Consider the following 8,542-nt stretch of genomic DNA (forward strand, 5'->3'; position numbering starts at 1 on the left):
GTTTTCATGATCTACTAAGCAGCTCACTTCCCTATGCAGGGGGCATATGAGGAGGGAGGAGAGGCTGTGGATATCATGTGGTTTAGAAAATATTGTCTCAGGAACCTCAGACTCACCTATCAGTCAACAGACTCAGCCAGGTGGCAACATTTGGAGGCCAAATACTATGCCAGCTGTAGGCTCAGTGCTTTGGTTTCTTCATGAACCTCAGGCAATGGTACTGGCTCCTCACCAGTGAGGGCAGGGCTTCTGACAACTGTGCCATTCACTGCTAGAGCTCCCTGATGCTTGAACTTCTCTGTAAGACCATGTCAGATTCTCTCCCTCTCCATAACCACCTCTCATGGCCATCTACTACTCAGACACTGTGGCCAGGTGTCCCAAGTCTCCCTGGGCCTTGACCATTTATTGTTTTCAAGCACCCAGAGTATATCAGTCTCAAACAATAGGTCCTCTCTGAAGATGACATCTTTATATAGCTCTTCGAGAATAGGGGATCCACAGAATGTCTTTACTGAGGCAAGTCTTTCACACTGGAGAAGTTAATGTCTAATTGAATCCTCTCACTGGGCTTTAGGCTTGCCACAGTTGTGTACTTATACTGCAGAATTGTCAGTCTGTCACCAGTGCTGTCTGGCTAACTTTGTGATTGTGTCATCAGCTTATCTTCAACCTCCTGGAAAGCAGGGAATGGGGTTTGGAACAGTTTGATGCTTCTCTGTGCTTTTCTGCTGTGCTACTATCTCTTTCATGATTACTGGTGCTCTTCCCTTTTCTCTCTCTTCAGAATATAGTCTCTCCTGTGTTATCTTACTCTTCTCATTCACAAAATCAAAACAGTAACCACCTTGCCCCTCCACCCTCAATGTTATTTTTATATTTTCATCATGGCTAAGAATGTTGAATATTTCTTCATGTACTTATTGATCATTGTACTTATTTTGAGAACTATCTGTTCAATCCATTTTCCCATTTATTAATTGGATTATTTGTTTTTTCCACTGTTTAATTTTTGAAATTATTTATATTCTGTATATTAATCCTTTATCTGATGAATAGATAGCAGTGATTTTCTTGCATTCTGTAGATTGTGTTTATTCTGATAATTATTTCTTTTGCTGTGCAGAAGCTTTAAAAAGCAATCGTGCTTGTCAATTCTGGCTCTTATTTCTTGAGCAACTGGAGTTCTTCTCAGAAATTCATTACAACTCTCTGTACCTTCAAGTGTTTTCCCTATATTTTCCTCTAGTCTTTTCAAATTTCTGGTCTTATATTAACTTTGTATATTGCATCAAATGATGCATTTTGAGTTAGTTTTTATAAACAGTGAGTGATAAGGATCAACTTTGAGTTTTCTACATGAGAATATCCAATTTTCTAAACACCAATTGTTGAAGAGGTAATCTTTTCTCCAATGTAGGTAAAAAACCAGTGGCTATTGCTGTGTAGGCATATTTGTGGATCATGTATTGTATTGCATTGTGCTCTATTATCTTATCCTATTCTATTGGTTTTTGTGTCTGTTTTTGTGCCACTCACATGCTATTTTATTTGTTACAATAGCTCTTGAATTAATGTATTGAGAGTTCCTGTTTTGCTATTTTTTGTTCAGGTTTCTTTGGCTATTCAGGCACATTTGTACAGGTACTTCACCTCTTTAGTTGGGTATATTCCTAGGCATTTCATTTTCTCAAGGTTAGTGTAAATACAATTGTTTTCTTGATTTCTTTCTTAGCCTGTTTGTTAGTAGTATATAGAAATGCTACTGATTTTTTGTATGTTGATTTTGTATCCTGCAATTTTGTCAAAAGTTTTTATTAGTTCTAAGAAGTATTGCTGCTGGCATGTTTAAGGCCTTTAATGTATAGGATCATATCATTTGCAAGCATGGTAATTTGACTTCTTTCTTATTTATTTCCCTTTTATTTTCTTTCTCTTGCCTTATTGTTCTGGCTAGGAATTCAAGCACTATATTGAATGAGTGGAGAGACTGAACCCCATTGTCTCCTTCTTGACTTTAGATGAAATATTTTCAATTTTTCCCCTTTTGTGTAATGTTGGCTATAAGCTTATCTTATAACACCTTTATATTGAGGTATGATTTTCTATTCCTAATTTCTTCAGAGCTCTTATTGTGAAGAGATGCTGCATTTTCTTGAAGACTTTCTCTGCATTTGTTGAGATGATGATATGATTTTTCCACTTTTTTGTTTATGTGTTGTATTGCTTTTGCTGATTTATCTGCTTTTTTTCTTCTTTTAGCAGTATCAAGTTTGAACTCAGGGCCTTGCACTTGCTAATCAGGGGTTCTACAACTTGACCAACACCTACAGCCCATTTTTGCTGCAGTTTTTTATTGAATAGGGTCTCATATTTATGCTCAGGCTGACCCAAACCACAATCTTCCCATCTATGCTCTCTGCCTAGCTGGTACAACAAACACACACAGCACCACGTCCAGCTTTTTATTATTGAGATGGGGTCTCAAAAATGTTTTCCTCAGGCTGGCCTTGAACTAAAATGCTCCCAATCTCTGCTTCCTGAGTAGATAGCACTACAGGCACAAGTCACTGAACCCTGCTTTGATTTGCACATGTTGAACTGTCATTGCATTCTTGGAGTGACACCAACTTTGTCATGGTGTATGATCTTGTTAATGTGTTGCTGAATTCATTTTACAAGTACTTTGTTGATAATTCTTGCATCTATGCTGATCAAGGGTATTGGTCTGTAATATCTCTTTCTGTCATATTCTTATCAGTTTTTGAATCAGGGTAATACTGACTTCATAGAAGGAGTTTGGTTATGTTACTTCTCTTTTCTATTTCATGGAATAATTTCAGGGGCATTGATGTTGGTTATTCTTTAAAGGTCTGGTAGAATTCAACAGTGAATCCATCTGCTTCTAGGCTTTTCTTTGTTGGGAGACTATTGACATGTCAATTTTTTTTTCTGGTAAGACTGGAGTTTGAACTCAGAGCTTCAAGCTGGCAAAGCAGGTGCTCTACCATTTTAGTCACACCTCCAGTGGATTTTTCTCTGGTTATTTTGACGTAAGTCAAAATGACATTGAGAGAGGCGATTCCAAGATGGCGGCTAGAGGGAGGAAGCAGAAAGTGAGCCTCCAATAGTGAAATCTTGGAGAGACGCTGGAGACACACTTTGCAGGCATAATCACTGAGAACAGGCATAACTTTGACCCCTCCACACCTCCAGGTGGCGCAGAGAATCTCCACTTCACGTTAAACAGAGAAACCAGGAGGGCCCCCGGGCCACCAGTCGCCCGCACCCAGATGGCTTGTGAAGACACAGACCAGGTGAGCTTTGTGGTACCATGGTACTCCCACAGACAAGCCTGGGCCAGAGCAGCATAGCCCCCTGGACAGACTGACCTCCACCCAGGGAAAAAAGAGACACTGACTAATAAGCAATAAGAACAATAAAGACACATGGGAAAGAGGGTGGGGCACACTGAGCGCAAGAGATTGGGGGAAGGGAATCCTTCCCAGGACTGTAAATAAACAAACCGGGTGGGCCGGAGAGGCTCTGGTGGGAGCGGGAGCGTGCGCCCAGCAACCAGGAGCAGGAAAGCTAGTGAGAGTGGCGGAGGGAGGAAAACTCCACAGGAGAGGAGGGAAGACCCACTTCTCACGTGAACTGTAAACAAACATGGCGGCTGGCAGGAGCAGCAGCACCGCCCAGTAATCAGGAGCAGGAAAGCTTGTGAAAGTGGCAGTGGAAGGAAAACTCCACAGGAGATGGGGGAAGACCCACCTCCCACATGAACTGTAAATAAACACGCAGGCCTGAGAACGCGGCTGCAGTGTCACCTTTCCCAGTGTGCTTGGAAAGGGGAAAGCTTGTAGTAGAGGCTCCCGCACAGGAGAACTCTGAGTAAACAAAGCCTGTGGGGCCAGGTGAGTGCTAAGCTCACCCTAGAGATCTGCATAAATAATGCCACCAGCAACAGCAGGCTGACAGCAGCGGGCAGGCAAGCCACAGCTGCAGATACCATTCTCAGAACTGTCTCCAGACGCTTTTTTTTTTCTTTTTCTCCCCATCTTTGATGAGAGAACAACCAAATTACACCTGCATGCTGAAAAACTTACTGAAACTGTATTTCATTTGAACTTGGGACACTTCGTGGGTTTTGTGTGTGTGTGTGTGTGTGTGTGTGTGTGTGTGTAGTTCTGTTCTACTTTATGCGTCCCCTTTGATGAGACAACTACAGAACAACATCTGAGGCACCATTTCCAGGACTGGAGACTGAGATGGATACCCAAAATATTAAGACTGAAACTTCATTGCATTTGAACTTGGAGGTTTTTGGTTTTTTGGTTTTTTTTTATTTTCTATTTCTCATTTTATTTTAATTCATTTTTATATATAGATATTTCTTTCATTTACTTATTTTTTATTTTTATTCTTATCTTTTTTTTGTTCTTGATTTTCAATCCTCTCTCTGTCTCTCTAATGTCTGTTCAGCTTACTGTTGATTAGTACACTAACACTCCCTGTTTATACCTTTGAAACTTTCTTGTCTGATACCTTGTTCTGTTTTCTCCTTCTTGTCAATTTGTTTTTCCCTTTTCTTTAACTTCTTTCTTTCCATCTCAGCTCACCCTTCCATTCTAAATATTACCATTGCTATTATTACAAGCTAGAAATACTTAATTGCACACAGTACAGGGACAGTAACAACACCAAAGACAATGACGGGAAGACAGAAAAAACAGGGAAACCAGTTTCCCCACAGCAAAAAATTAGTACAGGAACCAGAGGGGAATGAAAAAACAGATACTCAGATCCAGACTCCAACAAAATGAAGATAAACTATGCCAAAGGACCCAATGAAGCCCACAAGAATAATTTAAAAGAAGACATACTACAGGTACTCAATGAGAATTTTATAGAGATGATACTGGATAGGGTCAACCAAAATGTACAGGAGACACTCAAGAAATTCCAAGACAACAAAAATAGAGAATTTGAAAAAGTAAAAGAAGAAATAAAGGAAACCATAGAAGCACTGTATAAACACCAAAGTGAAAGAGAGAACACAATGGATAAACAGATAAATGAACTCAGGACAAAAATAGACAACATTAAAGAGGAAACCACCCAGGATATGGAAAACCTCAGAAAAAAGAACAAAACAGAACTGCAAAACAAAACAGAAGGCCAATCCAGCAGAATAAACAAAGAGAAGACAGAATCTCAGAACTTGAAGGTGAAATGGTAATTAAAGGAAAAACCAAAGAACTATTAATTAAACAACTCAAGACCTGTGAAAAGAAAATGCAAGAAGTCACCAACTCCATCAAAAGACAAACTTGAGAATCATATGAAGCCAGACAACTACAACTACCTTGTCTTTGACAAAAGAGCTAAAAATATACAATGGAGAAACAGCAGCCTCTTCAACAAAAACTGCTGGAAAACTGGTTAGCAGTCGCAAAAAACTGAAACTAGATCCATGTATATCACCCTATACCAATATTAACTCAAAATGGATCAAGGATCTTAATACCAGACCATAAACTCTAAAGTTGATACAGGAAAGAGTAGGAAATACTCTGGAGTTAGTAGGTATAGGTAAGAACTTTCTCATTGAAACCCCAGCAGCACAGCAACTAAGAGATAGCATGGATAAATGGGACCTCATAAAGCTAAAAAGCTTCTGTTCATCAAAAGAAATGGTCTCTAAACTGAAGAGAATACCCACAGAGTGGGAGAAAATATTTGCCAGCTATACATCAGACAAAGGACTGATAACCAGAATATATAGGGAACTTAAAAAACTAAATTCTCCCCAAACTAATGAACCAATAAAGAAATGGGCACGTGAACTAAACAGAACTTTCTCAAAAGAAGAAATTCAAATGGCCAAAAAACACATGAAAAAATGCTCACCATCTCTAGCAAATAAAGGGAATGCAAATTAAAACCATGCTAAGATTCCACCTCACCCCTGTTAGAATAGCCATCATTAGCAACACCACCTACAATAGGTGTTGGCGAGGATGCGGGGAAAAAGGAACCCTCTTACACTGTTGGTGGGAATGTAAACTAGTACAACCACTCTGGAAAAAAATTTGGAGGCTACTTAAAAAGCTAGACATTGATCTACCATTTGATCCAGCAATACCAGACTTGGGATATACCCAAAAGACTGTGACACAGGTTACTCCAGAGGCACCTGCACACCCATGTTTATTGTGGCACTATTCACAATAGCCAAGTTATGGAAACAGCCAAGATGCCCCACCACTGACAAATGGATTAAGAAAATATGGTATCTATACACAATGGAATTTTATGCAGCCATGAAGAAGAACAAAATGTTATCATTCGCTGGTAAATGGATTGAATTGGAGAACATCATTCTGAGTGAGGTTAGCCTGGCCCAAAAGACCAAAAATCATATGTTCTCTCTTATATGTGGACATTAGGTCAAGGGCAAACACAACAAGGGGATTGGACTTTGAGCACATGATAAAAGCGAGAGCACACAAGGGAGGGGTGAGGATAGGTAAGACACCTAAAAAATTAGCTAGCATTTGTTGCCCTTAATGCAGAGAAACTAAAGCAGATACCTTAAAAGCAACTGAGGCCAATAGGAAAAGGGGACCAGGAACTAGAGAAAAGGTGAGATCAAAAAGAATTAACCTAGAAGGTAACACACATCACAGGAAATTAATGTGAGTCAACTTCCTGTATAGCTATCCTTATCTCAACCAGCAAAAACCCTTGTTCCTTCCTATTATTGCTTATACTCTCTCTACAACAAAATTAGAAATAAGAACAAAATAGCTTCTGCTGGGTATTGAGGGGGTAGAGGGGAGAGGGAGGGGGCAGAGTGGGTGGTAAGGGAGGGGGTGGGGGCAAGGGGGAGAAATGACCCAAGCCTTGTATGCACATATGAATAATAATAAAAAAAAGTTTATACACAGCAAAAAAAAGAAAATAAAAAAAATAAATGTAGTTAGTTTTAAAAAATCCCACAACTTACCTGCTGGATAGTGATTACTTATATATCCATAATAATTGCTTATACTATTACTTAAATTATCATTAAGGGGTGACAGATTTTTAAGCTGTTTGTTAGTGAGTGGTATAATAATGAGTTGTGGATCAAGTCCCAAAATCTGTAGGCATCTTGTTCTTGCCTGTATAATTAAAGAGGATATTAGATCAATATATGAAGTTAACACTTTAGTTTCTTTTTGTTTTAAATATAACCATTCTACAGGAGAGTTCTCTTGGGCTAAAATTCCTGTAGGAGAATGTGGAGAAGGAACTATTAACAAGGAAATAGGTTTTAAAGGATCAAATCTTGTTAGAAAGGCAGTCTGTAACAGTGACTCAAAAAATTGTAATTCATTTTTAGCAGCAGGTGTTAAAGTCCAAGTGCTGTCCAGGGCGGTATCACCTTCTAAGATAGAAAACAAATTAGTAAGTTTATAATTTGGTATACCTAAAAAAGGACAAAGTCAATTAATGTCTCCTAGTACTTTTGAAAGTCATTTAGAGTTGTTAATGAATCTCTTCCTATGGCAGATTTTTGAGGATGAATGGTGAGTCGCTGAACTGCATGATGTAGTAGGATTTTTTTGTGTTTGATCTCCCCTCACCTGCTTTTCTATGGACTTCTCCAATCTTCCTATAAAATCAGAAATAAGGTTCAGTTGGCCCTTGTTGTATTTTTGTATAGCTGCCTTGATATTCTATTCTTGTATTAATTTTATCCCATGCGGCCAAAGCAACATCGATTCATGAGGCTGGGCAGCGGGGAGGGTATTTCTAACCTGATGCTGTTGAGTAGTCCAGGCACCTGTGCCGTCAACATCTTATAATTCACCGGCCTGATGTTTCCACACTGTCCTAAAGCCCTCACTTTCTCATGGGCCTCATCAGACAACCACATTTTCCATTGCAAAAATTCTGCTGATGATAATGTCCATTTTTGCCACAGTATGAAAATCATAGGGAATCCACCCAGCGTCATTGCTCCATCCAGCCAAATATTCCTTACAAAAAGGAGAGGTGGGTTCATAGGTTGCACAGGCTTTTTAAAAGTCTTTTATAAGATTCATATCCAAACCCTGATAAATATTATTACCATTAGCATTAAACATTACAGGAAATAGCAGATGCAATTCATGCGGCTGTGGGGGGATGGGAATGCGGGCTGCTAATGGAGGGTCATTCTTTCTTCCAAAGTCCTTGTCTGGGTGAATGTGTAAATAACGCATTTCCTCTTCGATGTTTACCCTATTGGGGTGTTCTTCCCATTCCTTGTTCTCTGGTAGAGGAGGATAAAGATCAGCAGTTTCTATTAGAGGAGCTGTTACAATTACCAGTAGAGCAAGTGGTGGAGGTTTACTTTTGGGTTCCTCTGGCACAGTAAAGCCATGGCTAAAGCACTTTTTTCCTTCCTTAGTGATCTTTTCCATATCTCCTTCATCTAATTCATATTCAAGAAGGGATGCAACAATATCTTTTTGTAAATTTTCTTCCTTTCTCTCTCCCCCAAGTATAA

Source organism: Castor canadensis, chromosome 11 (assembly GCF_047511655.1).
Source record: "Castor canadensis chromosome 11, mCasCan1.hap1v2, whole genome shotgun sequence".
NCBI classification, from domain to species: domain Eukaryota; kingdom Metazoa; phylum Chordata; class Mammalia; order Rodentia; family Castoridae; genus Castor; species Castor canadensis.